This window comes from Thermobia domestica, unplaced genomic scaffold, assembly GCF_964235325.1.
Source record: "Thermobia domestica unplaced genomic scaffold, izTheDome1.hap1.1 HAP1_SCAFFOLD_2015, whole genome shotgun sequence".
In the NCBI taxonomy this organism is placed as follows: Eukaryota; Metazoa; Arthropoda; class Insecta; order Zygentoma; family Lepismatidae; genus Thermobia; species Thermobia domestica.
The window spans coordinates 283-21,084 of record NW_027657720.1 but is presented as its reverse complement, the minus strand read 5'-3'; the positions used below and the strand labels follow the sequence as shown (position 1 = coordinate 21,084).

General features: G+C 32.7%; 1 long non-coding RNA gene across 1 annotated transcript; it reads left to right on the top strand.

Annotated features, from left to right (window-relative positions):
• Nucleotides 1-5,469: 5,469 nt before the first annotated feature.
• On the top strand, nt 5,470-19,472 carry LOC145678185 (uncharacterized). Its single transcript, XR_014130289.1, has 4 exons — nt 5,470-5,607; nt 9,503-9,612; nt 15,798-16,012; nt 19,273-19,472. It is a non-coding gene; the product is annotated as an uncharacterized LOC145678185 (long non-coding RNA).
• Nucleotides 19,473-20,802: the final 1,330 nt, after the last annotated feature.

Genomic DNA, 20,802 nt, shown 5'->3' with positions numbered 1-20,802 from the left:
CCCTTGTCATCCTCACAATAAATCGTTTGTTAGAGCAGCGTTACGCGGTGAAGCTTTGCGTCAAACTGAATAAAACTGCGAATGAGACCAATTACGTGATCAAGACTGCTTATGGGAGTGATGTCATGGGCCGATCGAGTGTTTTTGAATGGCACAAATTGTTTCGGGAGGAAACAGAACAAATTGAAGATGAGCAACGATCCAAATTTTTTCTACAATGCTATCACCGGAGACGAGTCATGGCTTTTTGAGTACGACTTTGCGACAAAGTGACAAAGCCCTTAATCCCCCCCCCCCCCCCGCGCCTCATTTCTCCCGAAAAAAGTCCGCATGAGCAAGTCGAAAATGAAATTGAAGTTGATCCTCTTTTTTGACTGCAAAGGAGTGGTTCACAGAGAGTTTGTACAGCCTGGTCAGGCTGTGAATGCTGCATTCTACGTGGAAGTACTTGAAAGACTCAGAAAAAGAATTGCCTGCGTCCGTCCAGCAATCACTGGATCATAGAAGCTTCATCACGACAATGCGTCGAACCACATCGCCTTTGCTGTCATGGACTTTCTGACCAAACATGGCGTCACACAGCTTCCCCAGCCACCCTACAGCCTAGATTCGCTCCTGCAGACTTCTTCTTATTCCCCTGGCTGAAAAGGCTCATGAAAGGACGGTACCACGGCTCGGTCCAGGCAATTCAAGAGGCCGTAACGAGGGAGCTGAAAAGCATTCCAGTTTCTGCGTTCCAAGAAGCCTTTAGTCAGAGGCAGCGTCACTGGAAACGTTGTGTTGATGCAGAAGAACCATAATTTGAAAACTATTAAGCCAATGTGTCAAAATTGTGAATACTTTTTTAAGTTCAGTCCTTCTACTTTCCGGACAATCTATGTATCTTGTACAATACAATCTTAGCTTGTCTAATTATGAATTTTACAATTGTGAATAGGGCCTAATAGGTAGTGTACAAGTTGTGTAGATGAACGAAGGAGTGTGTGAACGATTGTTGGCGCAATGTCACAGTTCGAGCGACGCACAAACATCAAGTTTAAGTGTTGTTTGGGGGAATATGCTTCAAAGTTCTTGGTAGCCTTAAAGACAGTTTAGCACCATCAAATATTTGGCTCCTCCCAAAACTTAAAAAAAAGAGAGAGAGAGAGAGAGAGAAAGTAGTCGTTTCGCCACCGCAGAAGTGATCGAAACCAACATGACGGCTAAATTTTACAAAATTCCAAAAGAGGAATTTCGTTGGTGTTTCCAGTAATAGTAGGAGTGGTGGAGCAAATGCGTATGTTCCGAAGGTGCCTATTTTGAAGGCGATATGTAAATGCGTACTTATATTATGGTAATAAAGAACTACAACAAGATTCCGAGAACTTTCTGACTGCTCCTCGTATATATATATATACACTTAAAAACTTTGAATGGAAGGAATTATGATTTCTGAAAAAAAAGACATTTAAGGAATTAAGGTATAAATAAATTTTGTAGATTAGATTTGACAAAACTATATTCGAAACGAATGAATATATTAACGATGCTTAATACAAATGCTAGTCGAATACACTAATTCCGAAATGTTCAGTCAGGAAGTAATATAAATGTGACTTGTAAAAACAAAGTCCAGTGTATGTTTTTCTTTGTGAGTCGAAAATTGAATATTAAGCATATATTGATTTTTTTTTAATTATTGTTATTTAAATTATGATACTGTTTCCTTCATGCAGCCTTTAACTGTGTTCAGTGGATCCACCTAGTTCATAGTTTTATTATAGCTTTTCAACATTCTTCCAAATAATTAGCTTCGGAAAAACCCGATTTATTATACATTTTAATCATTCTTCTATTAACGTATTATGTCTGTTGGAATTAAATTTTGTAATACTTTTTTTTTACTCTCTTCCTATTGTTAAATTAATATGAAACCTTCTACAATTGAGTGTCTCTTATGGTAATACAGAAATCAGTGATTTAAAATGTTAAATTTACGAAAATTTATTTCAAGGTTGTAAATTTTATTTTCAACACGAGCTCAAGTATTATGAGGAAATGAGCTAAATCTAACGGGGTATCTTTACAAGATTTAAAGAATACAAAATGTTGCAAGATATTATAAACTAGAAAGATCAAATAAAATATATTAAAATTGTAGAATCTACGCTTTTAATCTGAAAAGACTAAAAAATAGAAAATTTTGTTTTTCATTAACGCATATAACTTTTAAGAATCATATGATAAAATCGAAATTCATCACTCAAAGGCTGTCCAGAAAGTAAGAGATGTTTTGAAATAAAAAAAAAAAAAAGCAACAGAATGAACAAACCAATTTGTGATATATATATATATTTGAAAGGTAGACTCCTAAGATATTTTTCCACATAATCGCCTTACAAATTAAGGCACTTATCATACTATGGCACAAGTCTTTCAATATCATCACGTTAAAAATCTGTCGCCTGCAATTTCAACCACTGGCTTACACCGGCATGCAATTCGGCGTCAAAATCAAAGCGTTGTGTACCGAGCTATGTCTTCATCGCTAGGAAGAGGTGGCTGTCGCTCGGCGCCAAATCTGGGCTGTATGGTGGGTGATCGAACACCTGGCATCTAAAACCATCCAAGAGTTCGGGTACGCTTTGGCGTGTGTGGACGTAAGTTGTTGTGGTCGATGGATTTCAATTGGCTTGTGGTTTTTTTGCCAACAACAACAACAACAAACTAATCACAGCACACACCTCACAAGAGGCGGGATTTTCTTTTGCAGCGTACATTGTAACACATCACAGAAAGCACAGTAAGAGCGTCATAGTCCTCACGCTAACACAGTTGGACGCGTACTGAGTGTGCCAACATGACACCAAGATGGCGACTCTAGCCCCGCCCACTGCCGCGATAGGCCAAAACGTCTGGCACTTTGTGGACAGCCCTTGTATATCAAAATTATCATATACTGTATGTACAATATATTAAGTATATTAAGTATGTATAATATATTAAGTATGATAAATTGAGAAAGTAAATGATACCAATCAGGCAAACATTTACTCTACGTAAAATAAATAAATTAAATTACTTCCTTTTTGTACTTGGTGTTTTTGATGACTATTACATAATGTTAATATTAACGTTAACAATAGTTTCTATAAGAGTCTTATATTTTTACTTAATCAGAAAATGCTTCAAAGTTATGAGTAGATAAAAACAGTTTTTTAGCCACATTGTAAGTAAAAATATGGATTTTAAAATTTTTTAGCTTCTTTTATGTTTGTTCTATATTTGCTTAGGAAATCCTTTTCACCTTTATTGCCCCCCCCCCATTCATTTCACTAGGCGAATACTGATATAGCACGTAGCTATATGACTATACACTGTTGCTTTCCAAATCTATCCGATATCGATGGTCTTACCGATAACTCTAAAGACCAAACTTACTCAATGTACTCGTGTTTCCACATCTTGACTACTGCTGCTAAGCCTATTCTTATCTTAAAGATTTGCAAAAAGAGTGCAAAATTCTCGCATTCGATTTTTTTAAAATTTAAATTACAGTAAACATCTCATATCATTTTATAAAAATCTGGCATGGCTTGCTTTAGTGGAAGAATAAATTTACATAACGTTACCGTCGTATACAAAATACGTCAGAACCATCGTATCTAGCAGGTAGATTCTTATCGGATTTTCATAATACAAGTACTAGATCACGAGAGAATTTCTTACTATCCATACTCAGTCATAATCCGGGTTCATACTCGAAATCCTTCACAGTAAGTACTACATACCTCTGGAACGATTTACCTGAATTAATTCATAATGTTTCAACATTTGCCAATTTTAAACTAGTTGAGAATGCTCGAAAAGCATTGCCAGAACGAACTTAAAAAGAATTAATCGGAACTTTTTTGGCCAATATCTCGGGGACGGTAAGAGTGACACGAAAAATTCCATCACTTCTTTCAGATAGCTTTTGATGCTCTATCAAATAGAGGGCTCAAAACTGAATCATCGACACCAATATCATCTCTCTATGACTTACGGTTCCCGAGATATCACTTCTTAAATCTCCCGAAATCGAAACTTTTTTTGGGCAATATCTTAAGAAACGGTAAGAGTGATGCGAAAAATTCCACCATTTCTTTAATATAGTTTTTAATGCTTCATCGAATTGAGGACTGAAAATTGAAAAAATGCAAATAACAGACGCACGCACATAGATATAGAGAATTCAGTAACGAACCTTTTAAGTTCGTTGAAAATCTATGAATTCCCTTCTCTTAAGCAAGGATAAAGATATTAGAGAGGCATCTTCGTCTTTCCAGCCTTAACCAGTTTATTGATTATCCATAAATGAACACACACCTAATGAATAACCCTTGTTAATTTTTACATTATATATATATATATATACAGGGTGGTAGGTAACTCCACCAACAAACTTTGGGAGGCGATTCCTTATACGAAATGGAAGAAAAAAGTTCTAATAAACATGGGCCGAAAAATGCCTCCTTTCAGAGTTATGAAAATTCAAAACATCATTTTTCAAAACTCCCTAACTTAGAAACTATAGGACCTACCCCAAGCGGTTTAAGGAATTACACAGGAACTAGTATGTTCTCTATCTAAATATCCATGTTTTACCATCCTCCGTTATCGGTGAAAGGAACTGTAAAAAGACAGTTGTAGTATAGGAATACTCCTTTAAGTACCGGTGAATTCTGAAACATCGATATTTAGATAGAGCGTATACCAGTTCCTGTGTAATTCCTTAAACCGCTTGGGATAGACTCTATCGTTTCTAAGTCAGGATGTTTTGAAATGTGATATTTCAAATTTTCGGTAGTTCATAACTCTGAAAGGAGACGTTTTTCGACCCATGTTTATTAGAACTTTTTTTTTCTTTCATTTCGTATAAGGAATCGCCTCCCAAAGTTTGTCGGTGGATTTACCTACCACCCTATATATATATAATATATTTCTAGTACTGCTATATACAATATTTAATTCATGTTTATCTATGTTATTTTTATTGTTGATGGCGGAGATGTCTTTTGTCTGTTTCTTCTTTTGTATTTTATTCCATTTTATGTTTGGTAGTATTCAACTATTTTCTTTACTTAAGTAGCATATTCATATTTATGCTATTCAAATCCCTTTCTTTTGTAATTGTTTATATATTTTGTGTATTAATGTTTTGAAAAACAATGTATGAACGTGGGTTAAGTGCTCGGAGACGGCTGCAGAGCCTTAACTTCGCCACGTAAAAGAAGTCACAATAAATAAATAAATAAATCTATTAGCGTATTAGGATCAAGAAGCCTAATAATGTAATGGCAAACAGCATCTGAAGCATGCAGCTCATATAAATTTGAAGATACATCTTGAAAAACCAGATGGATAACTTTTATTTGTGTAAAACATGCTAAAGATGCATTTCTTTCACTAGGATATAAAGATTCAATAGTATTAATGATGTAATAAATTAATTGTTAAGTTTATTTTAGGGCTATAGTTGAATCTATTAGATGGCTACTATCGAAAGGAGAAAATGCAAAAGCTCAGAGAATTGTGGAAAAAATTGCGAAAATGAATAAAACATTCACGCCTTCATGCCTTAGAGAGGTAAGCAACTTTTTGCACTATATATTTCTTGCTAAAATAACAGAACTGGTATCTTTCTGTTATGGCATTATTTATTTATTTTGTGATCAATATTTGCAGAAAAATTATAAACAACAAGCAAGATTCATTTCATTTCATTTCGGCTTCCAATTGGACACCTTCTTCATAGGCACGACCGTTTAGGTCCAGTTGCCTTCTTCCTAATTCTGTGATAAATATAACTGTAAAAATGATAGAATTAGGTTTATAGCTTCACATGAACCTTTGTACTTTAGAATTGCCGGGAATCAATGGGTTAGGTTCTGTAGATCTGACAAATTGTATTAAATAAAATTGTTAAGAGCACTAAATTGAAACTATAAATTTAATTTAGTGTAAATAGTAATTTCCCAGCTATTCTTTTTTAAGGTGGTTTATTAATTAAAGTTCTTGAAAATGTACCATTTTTTAAAATAAATTTAGATTGTTGTCTTGGATGAATTGTAATAATTTTTTAATTAATTCCCAATTTTTAGTGTGTATAATCATATTTGTGGAGACGAAAAGTATGAAAGAAATTAAGAAGATGTTTATTGAAGATATTTCTTTTTTGTTGTAACAGTTCACATTGGAATATTAGATGGTTAATGTTTCCTATTTCTTTTCCACACCAACACTTATTTGTTTCTCTTTTTTGTATTATATTCAACTTAGTGAGAGTTAAAGCAGTATTAAAAATTAAGCGATAATATAAAATTATTTTTGATCTAGGCCAACTTTTGAGAGAATCCCATGTATACTCCTTCGTTATGTCTGTTAAATTCCAATAATGGATGCCAGGTCCTTCAAGCAAGATTGCAATATATCAAAAATATAATCCTAATGATTGATTGCCTAGCAATAGCGTAGTCAAGGCTATGTGAGCTCTCTGGTGACCAACATCACGTTTATGGTTTCTCTCCGGTTTCTTCCGTTTCCTCGGATTCCTTGCAGTTCTTTATTCCAGAAATGCTTTCATAATGAAGCGGTTAGAGGATAAAGATAGTATGTAACAAATTGCAGATCTCTGAAAAATTGACTTTCACAACTTTGTCCGTTAACATACCGTCTTCATCGTTCCTAAATCTTTTCCCGCAGACGAGGACTCACTAAATTATGTGTTACTTAGCATGGCTAACATATAACACGTGCATTAACTATGTAACGTGCGTATTTAAAAAAAAATATTAGAGTAATAATTAAGCATCATCACTGGTCAGGGTCACAAAACGCCACCTCCAATTAATAGTAGTTAGAGAGTAAATCAGCATATTGATATTGCAAATATAAACTGTTACAAACAACTATTTTTTTTTAATAAATGCATTAATCTGCAATGGCGGTTTAAATATATTGTTTCCAGCTCTCAATTCCATACACAAGATACTCTAATATTCACAATTATCTAAAATTCTAATTTTTGTAAGATTGAATAACAAGTTGCGTGAATATAATTTTAAATAATTATATATTCGAATATTATTATTAAACACTACAACCAAATACAAGAAAATTAACAATCAAAATAACGGAACTCAGTAATCAACTACCCTATGAGCTTTAAAGCTATAATCATTATAATTTCAGGTATTATTAATTTTAACAAATTCTAGTACTGATTTCTATCCTTGGAATCTTTTTTTAATATCAGAATATCTACATTTTAGTCAAAAGCTGGAATAATGAGTGGACCCTCATCACACTTAAACCTTCAGGATATATTGGTTCATTTAAATTCAATGGCGGCCTATTTTAACAGAATCAAAAGCTTTAGTTACAGTTAAATAATCAAAATCATAGAACAGACTCACCAAATTTAGATGATATAACACTGAGAACTTTCTCGATATCACAAATAATGGTTGTTTTCAACTGATGATCATGAATATACAATACTATGTTATTATAACATTTACAACACTAGGTCAAGAAGGGTTCGACCAGTTCCAATTTTCCCTGAATTCTGACGCAATTCGTACCCACCGAATTTCACGCAGAAGATTTTGACTTCAGTCGCAAGATGGCACTGTTACAAACTTATCAGTGCTATCAACTCTTGTTCCACTCAAACATTTAATATCTGACTTTTTTTTCTTTCATAACATGCACCAACCGCCAAAATTCAATATATACTTATATTTTTGGGGCAATGAGTATTTCTTTATATGTACTAACCCAGGTTATTTCGAAGAAGAAGTTAGTTAAAAATATATAATTGTCAAATATACAAAAAGATATTCAGATGTCAAAATAAATAATAATGAGATTGTCAATACGTGGTTAGCAGGACAACCAGGTAACTATATATGATACAAATAAAATAGAATGCCTCCACTTTTTTGAAGTAGCCCATTAAGGTATATAGTTTCATTTGGAAATGTAAAGTTTTTGTATGTATTACTGGTTCATAGAAAAAATGGTGCCATATATTTGCCGTTGCGTGAGTGCGTATTGGTTTCTTCCCATTGAGTTAAGAAAGCTACAGGAATTGGGTTTTAATTGCCACCGAAAATAACCCCAAAAATTAACCCATTGGAGCACAACAATTCCAGCATACTTTCACTTCTTACAAGGGCTCGATATATTAGTCAGCCGCTTTGAAACTAATTGAGAAAACATTTCGCAAAAAAGAAGTTTGTCACAAGTTATTCTTTAATTGCACAAAAATTGACAGTTCCTAAAATGTCTTTTCTTCTTTCTAATAGTCAAGAATATTGATTAAAAAGGGACTAATATGAAACAACTTCTACCTTTTCGATTGTTTTGCAGTGTATACGAGTGAAGTAGTGTGTTTAGGGGTGTATGAGTGTATATACAATTAAATTAAGTGAATTCTAGTGTTTTAGGATTATTTTGTATAACTGGAGTGTGGAGTGATTCTAAATATTGTGTTTTGATGTATTACAAGAAAGTGAAAACTGTACCTAATGGCAACGAACATGTTTCGGGAAGCTGCAAAAGTAAATATTTCTTTAAATGTAGCATATGGTTGTAGTATTCATTGTCTTTCATTTTCTAAGAGTAATAACATATATTTAATAGCATGTGTGAAATTAATAATTAAGTTGTTTATTAATTCCCAGTTTCAATGTAACTTCTACAAAACAAGCCTCATTATTCATTACTATGATTAATATTATCTTTTCTGTTTATTTGTTTTGCAAATTTGTTATTAACTAATCTGATCACACAATTTTCCAGACAGAATTTTAAGATATTCATGAGCAAAGAATCAAATATCTTCTTACACCTTCGTTGTTTAAGAGTACAAAGAGCTAGTACCTACTTCTGTTGCTCTTGTCAATTTACTTAATAAAATATGAAATACGATATACGGTACTTTAACTGAAAAAGATAGTATCCTATTAGTTATACAACCTTTCGGCAAACAAAATGTTAGAAAACCAAGGAAATTAAGGTTGATACACAAATATTCAGATCATATCTTGTCCCCCCCACTTTTAACGTCCAAACGCCGCCACTGTCCGGTGCATTACGTAGATCAAATATTTCACGGAACTTGTAAACAATTTGTGCACAACATTCACAACATTTGTAATAAGCTTTCACTACGACAACACGCTGTTCCGTCGTGAAACGCTCCATTCCTACCTGTATACAAAACAAATGACAATCATGCGCTATAGGGCGCTCCGTGACTACTAATCACAAAGACAATAGATGAAAATCGTGTAACGTTCAGTGCTGCCAACTTACTAGAATAGAAATGGCGGGTATTTCAAAAGTTGCGTCCTTTATAATTAAGATGATTATGAAACAGTGGTAACTATCCCCCTTGGCGGCTGGTACTAACTGATTTGTGTAGTATCTGTAGGTTTACAATAACATGTTTTCTGTATTTTTCATTTTATTTCAGAGACCTAATATACCAATAAAAGAGAAGAAAAGTGAGAATGCAATGGGAATTCTTTTAATATTCAAGCATAAACGTCTTTTGCTGAGAATAGGCAATATGATCATAAATTGGTAAGTAACAATTAATGATTTATAGCAATTCATAGTTTGTTGTTTATAACTATAACATTTATAAATATATGTTGATATGGACAACAGTCTGTATCGTATATTCTTATTTTTCTTTTTGGCCAGACCTGGACATTTCACTTGTTAAGAGTTTTATGGCCAGACATGTATAAACATGTTTTTCTACATAGTTCTGATATAATACGTAAAGAAGCCAATAATAATGATGTATTTTCAATTATAAAAAAATAATTTTGTGAAAAATAGGAAGGTAAATGCAGAAAATCTTCGGAAAATACATCAGTTTAAATATAGTTTATCTTGAGTGTTATCATTGAACATTTAGTGAGTAAACTACGTTTTAATTACTTCCAGAAATTATAATATAACGAACTTAGGGAATATATATATATATAGATGTTATATGTTCTTAATTGAATATATATGCATTAAAAGTTCCATATCGTTTTTGATACACATGGTCAATATTTTCCACAAACTTGAAAAGTCAGAGATTTTATTTTGGCGAGAGAAAGCTAACGGAAAACTATGCAAAAACAGAAGAAATTTTGATACCCACTTGGATATTCTTTCTGTATATATAGTAGCTTAGGAAAATTTGTTTAACAAGTTGACTGTAGTAAGATCCGGAAATAGTATTTCAATTCGTAAGGCTGTGATACTCAGTTTGAGTTCCACTTCAATAACTCTTTCGATTAGATGTCATTAAGTTGTATTGATTGATTGTATTCATAAATGTGTTTCGATGTAGAAAATAAATATTACAGGGAAAGCCCGGGATGTCTCGTACGTGCTTCATGGTCTCCTTTTATAAATTTATCCAAAAAAATGAGTCTCAAATTTAAATTACTTACTAGCGGTTACTTCTATAGTTTTGAATTTTATTTTGGAACACTTAAATACATTTCTTCCTTTTTTTGTGTGTGTGTTTTAGTAATAATTTGCCTCATATTATTACAAGCAGAACCTACTCATGGCAGTCAACAGGTTACGAATGTCTTAAAAACGATAGAAGTTATTCTTAGAAATTGTGTGTGTAGTAGAAACCTTTACTACTACTACCACCACTATTATTATTATTATTATTATTATTATTATTATTATTATTATTATTATTATTATTATTATTATTATTATTATTATTATTATCATCATCATCATCATCATCATCATCATCATCATCATCATCATCATCATCATCATCATCATCATCATCATCATCATCATCATCATCATCATCATCATCATCATCATCATCATCATCATCATCATCATCATCATCATCATCATCATCATCATCATCATCATCATCATCATCATCATCATCATCATCATCATCATCATCATCATCATCATCATCATCATCATCATCATCATCATCATCATCATCATCATCATCATCATCATCATCATCATCATCATCATCATCATCATCATCATCATCATCATCATCATCATCATCATCATCATCATCATCATCATCATCATCATCATCATCATCATCATCATCATCATCATCATCATCATCATTATTATTATTATTATTATTATTATTATTATTATTATTATTATTAAGATAATATAATAATATTTTTATTATCACTATAATACTGACTATTATTCAAAATGACGCCAACTGACGACACGTGTGGTCTGTGTCGTAGGCCATTTTTTTGGAAAACAACTAATTTTAGCATGCTGTCTATGCAACAATAGATATCATGTAAAGAACTGTCTGAAGTTCGGACGTGTTGAATACGAAATGTATTCGGAAAAAGGTATTTCAACACATAAATGTCAAAACTGCATAAGGCAACTTGACGACAACACGGCAGTCACTCCTACGTTGAGGAAGCATGAAAGTTCCATAGGTATTGATCAAATAGACAATTATGGTGGTGATTCTGGTGATGAAGAAGTTTTGGATCATGAAGAAAGCAAATCTTCAAATACTAACTGTTCAAATAACAACTCAAAAGATTTTCCATGCTGTAGTGTACTGAATGAAAAGTTAGACCATGTAATATCTATATTACAGGAAATAAGTGACAAGTACGAGGCATTGAAAGCCGAATTAATATCTGTAAAGGAAGAAAACATCAAATTAAACGAATAAGTGAGAGCAAGTAGTGAGAACAGAGTTACGACATTTGTAGAAGTTGTAAATAGACCACCCACTCTGACCATGTTGTAGTGCAAGGGTGCTCGAATGAAAACAATGTCAAGGCCAATGAAGCGAACCACATGCCATCGGAACGAGTTACAAAAAAATACAAACAATAGTAAATGGAAGGTTGTAAGTCAACGCTCCAGGCGTATTAATCCAGAAAAACGGACAGGAAACGTAACAAACCATGAATCACGCGAACCTGTAAGAAGCTCGAATCTAATGCAGGGAAAGAGCGTTAGTGATAAACTAAAGATAAATAAAAAAAATGAAAACAAAAACACCTCGTATATCTGCAGTGTTTTTGTGATTTGACTTGACCCTAGTGTTTCATGCGATGAGCTTAGTGCATTTATTAAAGATAGTGCAAATATTGAGATTGTAAAGTGTGCCAAATTAAAGACAAAACACAACAGTTATTCATTCTTTAATATCAGTGTACAAGAAAAACACTTTGATACTGTGTGCAACTCAAATATGTGGCCCAAAGGAGTATTGTTTACAAGGTTCATGGGGCGTTTGAAGGATGAAAAGTGGTACCCATGTCGGCAAGCGATCGGAAAGGAAGAGAGCAACAATAGGTAACTAATACATAATCAATGGATACGAGATATTTACAACTAAACTATCAAAATTCTAATGGTTTGAACGCAAAAGAAAAAGAACTTACAGACGAAATAAACTGTGAGAACTATGATTTTTACTGTATAACAGAAACGTGGTATAAAAAAGAAAACTGCTATCTTTTTGAAATCTCCAGAAACTATAGTGTGATACGAAAAGACAGAAATCTAACCCTCACACAAATCTAAAGGCGGTGGGTGTTTACTTTTAATAAAAAATTAATATTCTTACGAAATCCTTAATCCCCCTGACGAATCCTTAGACATTATTATAGCAAAAATTTTAATTCCTGACAGTACTCCATTGATTTTATGTTTAAATTATTTCCCTCCTGACGTGTTACTTCAAGATTTTAGTAATTACTGTGACTAGCTATGTTCTTTTATATTGACGAAAAGATTTTAATGTAATTATTTTAGGAGATTGGATTTCAGGTAACATAACAACTGACAATTATTATTATTCGAAAAAAAAAACAGAAGAAAATATTTGAATTAAGCAATATTTTAAATTTAAACTAGAAAAAACAAATCATACGATCATAGTAATCCGGGAAGAGTATTAGATTTGATGCTGACAAATATAGATAACAGTTTTATGCATTTTGACGTCCCATCACTGACTAAAGTCGGTCGCTTCCATCCCCCATTCATGTGTGAATGGAAAATTATAGATAGTGGCAAATATGGTCGAGTTCCTCAGTACGATACATATCTTTAAACAAGCAAATTTCCTAGGTATCTACAAGGGCATTAGGGAAATTAACTTAATGAATTGTTGCGGTAACAGTGTCAATGAAGCTACTGACCATTTATATAATTTAGTTTATTCTCTATTAAATGAGCATGTAAGTGAGAACTCAGTTAGTTGTAAACAAAAGTATAAGGATCCATGGATGACACAAGAACTGAAAGCACTTAAATAAATAAATAAATAAATAAATAAATAAATAAATAAATAAATAAATATTTTGTTAAAGCCAAAAGAACAAATGATGACGTATGGTATCAGAGATACTCAGATCTAAGGAAAATTGTAAAAAAGAAATACATTGAAGCAAGGAAATATTACTGTTGAAGCATAGAAAATAGTATTTATAAGACAGCTCATATTTTTGGAATATTTTTAAAATGTCTGACTGTAAACAAGTATCAAAGCAAATAAATTATAATAGTATGCTAATCCAAGACACTGTCGAAATTGCTGAAGCATTTAAGAGTGTATTTTATGAAGCTTTTAACTTAGACTTAGGCCAAGAGGTATTGCCTGAGAATATCGTTAGCAATACTGCCCTAATTGGAATTCCTACCGTTACTGAATTAGATGTAATAGAAGCAATTAAACTAATTAAACCAAACACTACTCCAGGTCCAGATAATATTCCTTATTATGTAATAAAAGCTTGCGCAACTGAACTTCCAACTACAGTAGTTTGGCAAATATATTTAATGTTTCATTATGTACAGGTGTATGTCCTTCAATATGGAAGCAAGTATATGTTGTTCCGATATATAAATCAGGTGATAGACAGAATGCTAGCAACTACAGGCCAATAACTCTTGTCGATGCATTCTCGAAAATATTTAAACTAATTGTACAGTCCGCAGCAAAAAGTCTGCAATATGAACAGGTAAGTTTATTGTAAAACGACGAAGTCTTTTGCTCCAAAATAAGTGTGCAGGTGAGGACGCCGAGGTTTCTCCTGCGTGATTCGTGCCATTTAGATGTTATGTTGATTCCCTGGGCTGTTACGCGTAGTTTTACAATAAGCTTACATGCTCATGTTGTAGGTTTTTTGCTGCGAACTGTACATAAACATATATGAGTCTCAACATGGTTTTTATAAGGGCAAGTCAATTGTAACAAATCTAATTCATTTTACAGACTTTACCTATCACACACTGAAAAATAAATTACAAGTCGATGTAATATACATAGATATTTCAAAAGCTTTTGATTCTATCAGTCATAAGTATCTCATTAGCAAGTTATCAAATATTGGTTTGTCATATTTGTATATTCGCTGGTTTGAAAGCTATCTGTCAAACAGAACATACAAAGTTAAAATTGGACCTGTACATTCTAATGTAGACTATGTAAAAAAAATGAAATATCGCAAGGGTCGCCCTTGGGCCCCTTCTTACTTTCTTTATTTTTAAATGATTTTTCAGAAGAAATCAAATTAATTATTAGAAAACAATTATAGAAAACAATTAATGATAAGAAAACAAAAATTGTGACATACACCAATAAAACTCAATATCATGTCAGTAAATATGAGGTCAATGGTGTATAAATAAAGAAAGTAAGCATTATTAAAGACCTAGATATCACACTTGACGGTCAGTTAAAATTTTCTTACCTAAATGCACGTTTAAATTGTTGTAAAAGGTCAGAATACAGGCTAACTTACCCATTGGTAACGCTTCAGAGATAGAATGCTCATCGATATTAACTTACGTAAGCTTTGTGAAGGATATAGAACATGCCTACTTGTGCTTCTTCTTACTTAACTTAATGTTCTACTAATTTGTAGTAAAAGCTTCCGATTCTCTAAAGAACCCAATGCTTCAATGCATTCAATTCTAACGGCCCCCGATTCTCTAAAGAATCCAGTTCTTCGAATAAATTCAATTCTAACAGCCTTCAATTCTCTAATAAATTCAATTCTAAAGCCCCCGATTCTCTAAAGAAACTAGTTTTTCAAATAAATTCAATTCTAACAGCCCCCGATTCTCTAAAGAATCCAGTTCTTCTAATAAATTCAATTCTAACAGCCTTCAATTCTCTAAAAAATTCAATTTTAATAAATTCAATTCTAAAGCCCCCGATTCTCTAAAGAAACTAGTTTTTTAAATAAATTCAATTTTAACAGCTCCCGATTCTCTAAAGGATCCAATTCTTCTAATAAATTCAATTTTAGCAGCCAGGGATGGGCTGGTCCACCCGGCTACTCGGCAATTGCCAGGTGAGCCAACATGTGTAAGAGGAAAGCGTTTAATTCTAGGAAAAATATTTTGTTTCGAAATTTTACTTTAATCACTAACACTAGATAGATGCTTTCAACATAAGCTGCGTAAAACTTCCCGATATTTACTTTTTTGGAAACTAAAGGACGGGGTGCTTTATTATCGGAAATGCTGCCAGTTAATCTATTATCCCCTTTCCTGTACTTTGATATAAAGCATAATAACTTGGCATTATGAGTAGTTGTGGACAGGAACTCTACCTACCTTCATAATCTTCCAATTTTTCGTTTTAACCGTAATTTCATTTCCAAAGTTAAGAATATGACTTTCAAAGAAAAATAAGATTGTAGTTTGTGATACGTGTAACAAAAATGTTAGAAATAATTATTTATTTTTTATATTTCTAGGACTGTAAATTCATTTGTTTATTATGGATTATCCATGAATGCAACAGTGATACGTGGAAACAAGTACCTAAATTTCATATTAGTCTGTTTGGTGGAGATACCAGGCTATTCCTATGCATGGTTCATCATGAATAAATTTGGACGAAGAATGGCTCTTTGTTCTTCTTTATTTATTAGTGGATTATGTTGCATGGCGGCGGCATTTATTAATGCAGGTATGGCTATTAGTTAGTTATACTTTATTTGCATTTATAAATCTTTTGCGTCTATTTATTATATAGAATTCACTATTTACAGTAAATAATCACATCAGCTTTCAATCTCTTTCAGAAACAGGATGCAGTATCATTAGTTAATTAAACATAAGAAGGTAACAAGAATTATGACAGTAATAATAATACATTAGACTGGATACTTTTTCAATAAAATGCAATATATTTGACATGAAAGTTGCCGCATCTAATTACAAGATGGAGCTACTCTTCGATCAATATTATAATTCTCCAGTATTATTCTAAAGACTTCAAAGTTTGCAAGGTGCTATTCTTAATCATGCTATTTTATATTTTTATATATATGCATATGCTGATTTGAATATTATGTGTAAGTCATGTTTAATTTAACAAGCTTAAAAATTCAGACCTGGTATTTATTTATTTATTTATTCATATACTGGTAATTGATATTCATAAGTATTAAATTATGGTTATGATATTTATTTAGATTACGAATTATATTGTACTGTAAATTTCTGTATATATATTAGAGATTAACCCCACTTTAGATATATACGCAATTTATATTCTCTTTAGTTGGATAAATTCTCTAGTTATTCACTTGCTAATTTTTTTTTTCCAGACCCGTTTCGATGCTAAGAATGGAATGCTGTTCTTTTGTCCACTGTCCATTCTCTTTTCTTCTATTAGCAATTTTTTTTCTTCGAAGAGATTTTTTTACAGGACGGAACGTATATAAGGGCAAGCTGTTCTATTGTTCTTCGCTGTGTCTATAGAGGAGGGGCTAATGCCACCAGTTGGTCTTGTGCGATGACGGGCCAGCCAGATATTGCGATGCATAGTTGCAATATGTTTCCCTTAGCGTTGATACTGGGTTGTATTCGGATACTTAGGTTCCTTGCAATTTCAGTTTTTCCCGCTGGAGTAATTGAGCTTCGGCCGTAAGATAGGAAAGCCCAGGTTAGGATGCTAGATTGTTGTTGTTCATTTACTTTGTTTAAAATCCTACGTCTGAGAGCAGACAAATGGATTTTTGGTTTTGTTTAGAAGAGGTGGCAAGTGATGGGATCTGTCAGAGAAAGAGAGAGAATCAACTGGTTTCTGAATCGCTCCTAGTGGTAGAGGATTAAAAAAAAAAAAAAAGAATCCAGTTGTGATTAGTTCCGTGATTATGAAGCAGGCTAGCATAAATAGGTGCTTGAACTGTGCATTTGATTTCTCACTGCGACTTTCATGTAAGAAAGTATGAGAGTGAGTCGTTTATTTTTGTTCCTTTAGCGTTGAGTGCAAGGATAAGTTTAAAATCTAGTCCAGGAGAGAAGGCTGATTATCCTAACACAAATCTTACCTATCCTTATAAATTAGATAGTTCCTAAATTGAAAGGCTCTGGTTAAAGTGGCTCCAGTCAGGGGTAGACCAGACTGTTCCTTGAGTCGGGGAAACAGTCTTTGAAAGTAAGGAATACAGGGTCAGAGTAGAAAGAGTACTGACTCCCCTGTCTCTGCAGTTTCCAAAAAATTACAGGAAAGCATATTGTTAAAGGACTAGGAATTGATAGCGTAATGATTAGCTCCTTACCCTCTCCATGAGTTTTTGGGGAAGGTGTGTATGATATTGCTGATATTAAGGATGAATTGGCGTATTTCTTCATTCTAGCCGAACAACCCAAAACCCATATTAGAGGATTATCAATGAATAATAAATATCTAAACCCCATTCCAAAACCTTATTTTATTTCTCGTATGATATGAACTAGACAATAACGAACATAGACGAAACAAGTTGTAGATGTTAGATGTGTTTATGAGCTGGGGATTAGCAAATCGATATTTAGTTGGAAGGTAAATTAGGTGAAATACAGAAGGGAATACAGACAGTGTATGTTATAAGTGAGGCCATTCGTACAAAAGAGTTTTATTTATTTATTTATTTTTTTTATCTCCAAGTTTAAATGGATAAATAGCATACTTTAAACCTAATTCGATAAAGTGGTAAAATGTTTTAATTTTGTAGTGTATGCGTAGTCCAAAGGAGGCGTTAGAATATGACCTGTGAGTTGACTCCGTGGAATTTGCTGAGCAGCAAATCCTTCAAATACATATATCGGAAGTATTTTAAAACTTTTCAATACAGTATTACAGTAGTTTAGTAGTTACAATATATATTCCAAAGATGGATTGAAAAACAATGGAATAACACAGTTAAGAGACAGTTGCTTTTTGTTGGAAAGTGGGTTTTAAAAAAATGCACATACCTATAACAACATTGATATTTTATTTCAATTATATACATGCAAAGTACGAATCTCCAGAGAAAGAAGATTTTTACTAAGAAAAATTGCATTCAGAACAAAATATCGGCTGGCTAGTGGATATACTTTAAAGTTTACATTTCTGTGTGCCGTATGCTAATTTCTTTTTCCTCAAATGTTGAGATTTGTTCAGAACAGACCTAATTTTTATCAAGTGGTTTAGATATTCATTAAAGTTTTAAACCAAACCTAGATGATTCAGTTATATACCTAGCACAATTTTAACTGTTGCTATAAGGTCATGCAAGAAGGAAATTTCTGTTTGTATATTTGTAACTTGTTTTAGCAGGGATTCAATTCAAGCTAATTCATGGACTCAACTCTAGATGATTCTTAGACCGTCGGACTTAAGTTATTGATTTTGCGGCGGAGTTCAAATTGGAACCTCCTCTTAAACCAGCCAAGTATTCCCGAGTTATGACTGAAATATGATGCACGTATTGAATAGTTTTCGCGACATGTCCTTTCAAATTTGCTAGTCACATGCCTGAAATATATATGTGTCTATCTTTGCCTATACCTCACTTGTAGGTTAGTCTAATTACAGCGTACCTTCTACACGGTGGTGACTTACAAAAGAGAAAGTTTCATCAATTCGTTACGTTGAGCAAATCTATTTTCAATATTTGGATCATCAAATGGGCTGATTTATTAATTTTATAAGAGTCAGAAGACTAATTGACTTAGTTCACTTTAACTCTGGTTGATATATATACCTTTGAAATATCAAGTAATTTTGTTTCATTATATACCTTCATCATTCAGGTAGCCTTTTAGATCATTCAAGTATCAGTAGAAGTAAATACTATTCCAAATGATTCATTGATTTGCCCAACTATGTGCACAAATGTGTCTTTTGTTTAATGTTTTCTAAGACTTTTTTCTTTTCTTTTTCTTTCTTTTTTTTTTTTTAATATACGCTTGTAGAAATGACATGGGCAGTCATAGGGTTGTTTGTCCTTGGAAAGTTTGGAATTACTTCGTCATTCAATGTTATATACATTTTTACTGCGGAACTCTTCCCTACCTTCATGAGGACATCAGCTGTAGGTACCTGTTCCATGTGCGGACGTTTCGGATCCATGTTAGCTCCTTTCATCACAGTCTTGGTAAGTGGTTTTTTTTTTTTTTACAATGACTGTAGGGAAACTTTGGAAGTACTGACACGTAGAAAGTGTCATGAACTCGTCCCTAACTACTTATCATCAGTCGTAAAATGATTACGTATTATGTAAATTGTACCTAAGGTGATAATAATATATTGTTAGCCAGCCCCGACCTAGCTATGTCAAAAGCCCTTGGTGCTGATACCCACTTGACCACCCTTCCCCTCCCATATGTTTGTAACGTATCTTAAGTTTAAATATTAAATCATTGTTAGGAAAACCTATAAAAAAGTATTGTTCAGTACAGTTGTTAACTTTTCTTTAATGGTTCGTATTAAAACTACAAATAGAATCATAATGAGAATTTAAAATATTAAGATTTTATAGCTTAATTGCGCCAACCAAAATAGTCCTGCCTAAAATATAAAAATGATATGTTTTTATTTAGGGTATTTGTAAATTATAATTACAAATATAAAATTGTATATCATAAAAATGCTCTAGAATCAATACATTGATAATTCTTGAAATTAAACTGTGCTTATTTTAATAACTTTAACTTGCATTTGCCACTTGATCTGGCTGTTTCAACTATAGTTTATTTCTGTCTTCAACTTTCTTTTTATTCTTTTCCCCTGGGCTCAGGAGCCACTGTGACCACCAGGTGACCAGCCTGACCAGTCCAGGCTTGTTGTTAGATAAATAATTGTTGTCGAGAAACAAACATATCAATATAATTGCTTAGTGATTTGATAGGACTCATATTAAAATCTAAGTAAAGCTATACTTACTAAAACCACCGAGTTGGTAATTATCACCTTGAACGTTTCAGCAAAGATTTTTATCTTCTTCAGCATGGGTCCTTTTAGAAAATTAACGTTGCTAGACAAACTGTATCACTGTTGATTATTCCTTTAACTTATACATTTCCAGAAGTAATGTTATTAAAAATTTCTCCTGTCAACATGCCTGTCTTCCATATATTGTGAATGAACCCGTTTCCTGTAAAGCTAGCGATTAATAATTAATGGAACATTATCTCACTTATACGCTTCTCATTTGTTTCATCTTTATTTTATTCTCACTTCACCGATAATTGAATTTGGGTGAAGAAAACCGACAAATTTTAAAACTGTGGCTTCAAAATTTTGGAATCAACAGAGGCCACATTTTTCAGAAAGAAAATAGGAAAATTTTACGACTTTTAGGAGGGGGAAAAAGAAAGATAAATGATATTTAGAATTTATAATATAACAAACACATATATGGTTTCTCATAGTAACTAGAATAATTCAAATTGGAAACTAAGTTAGTATCATTACAAATAATTGTATCGCATAAAAAATCCAGT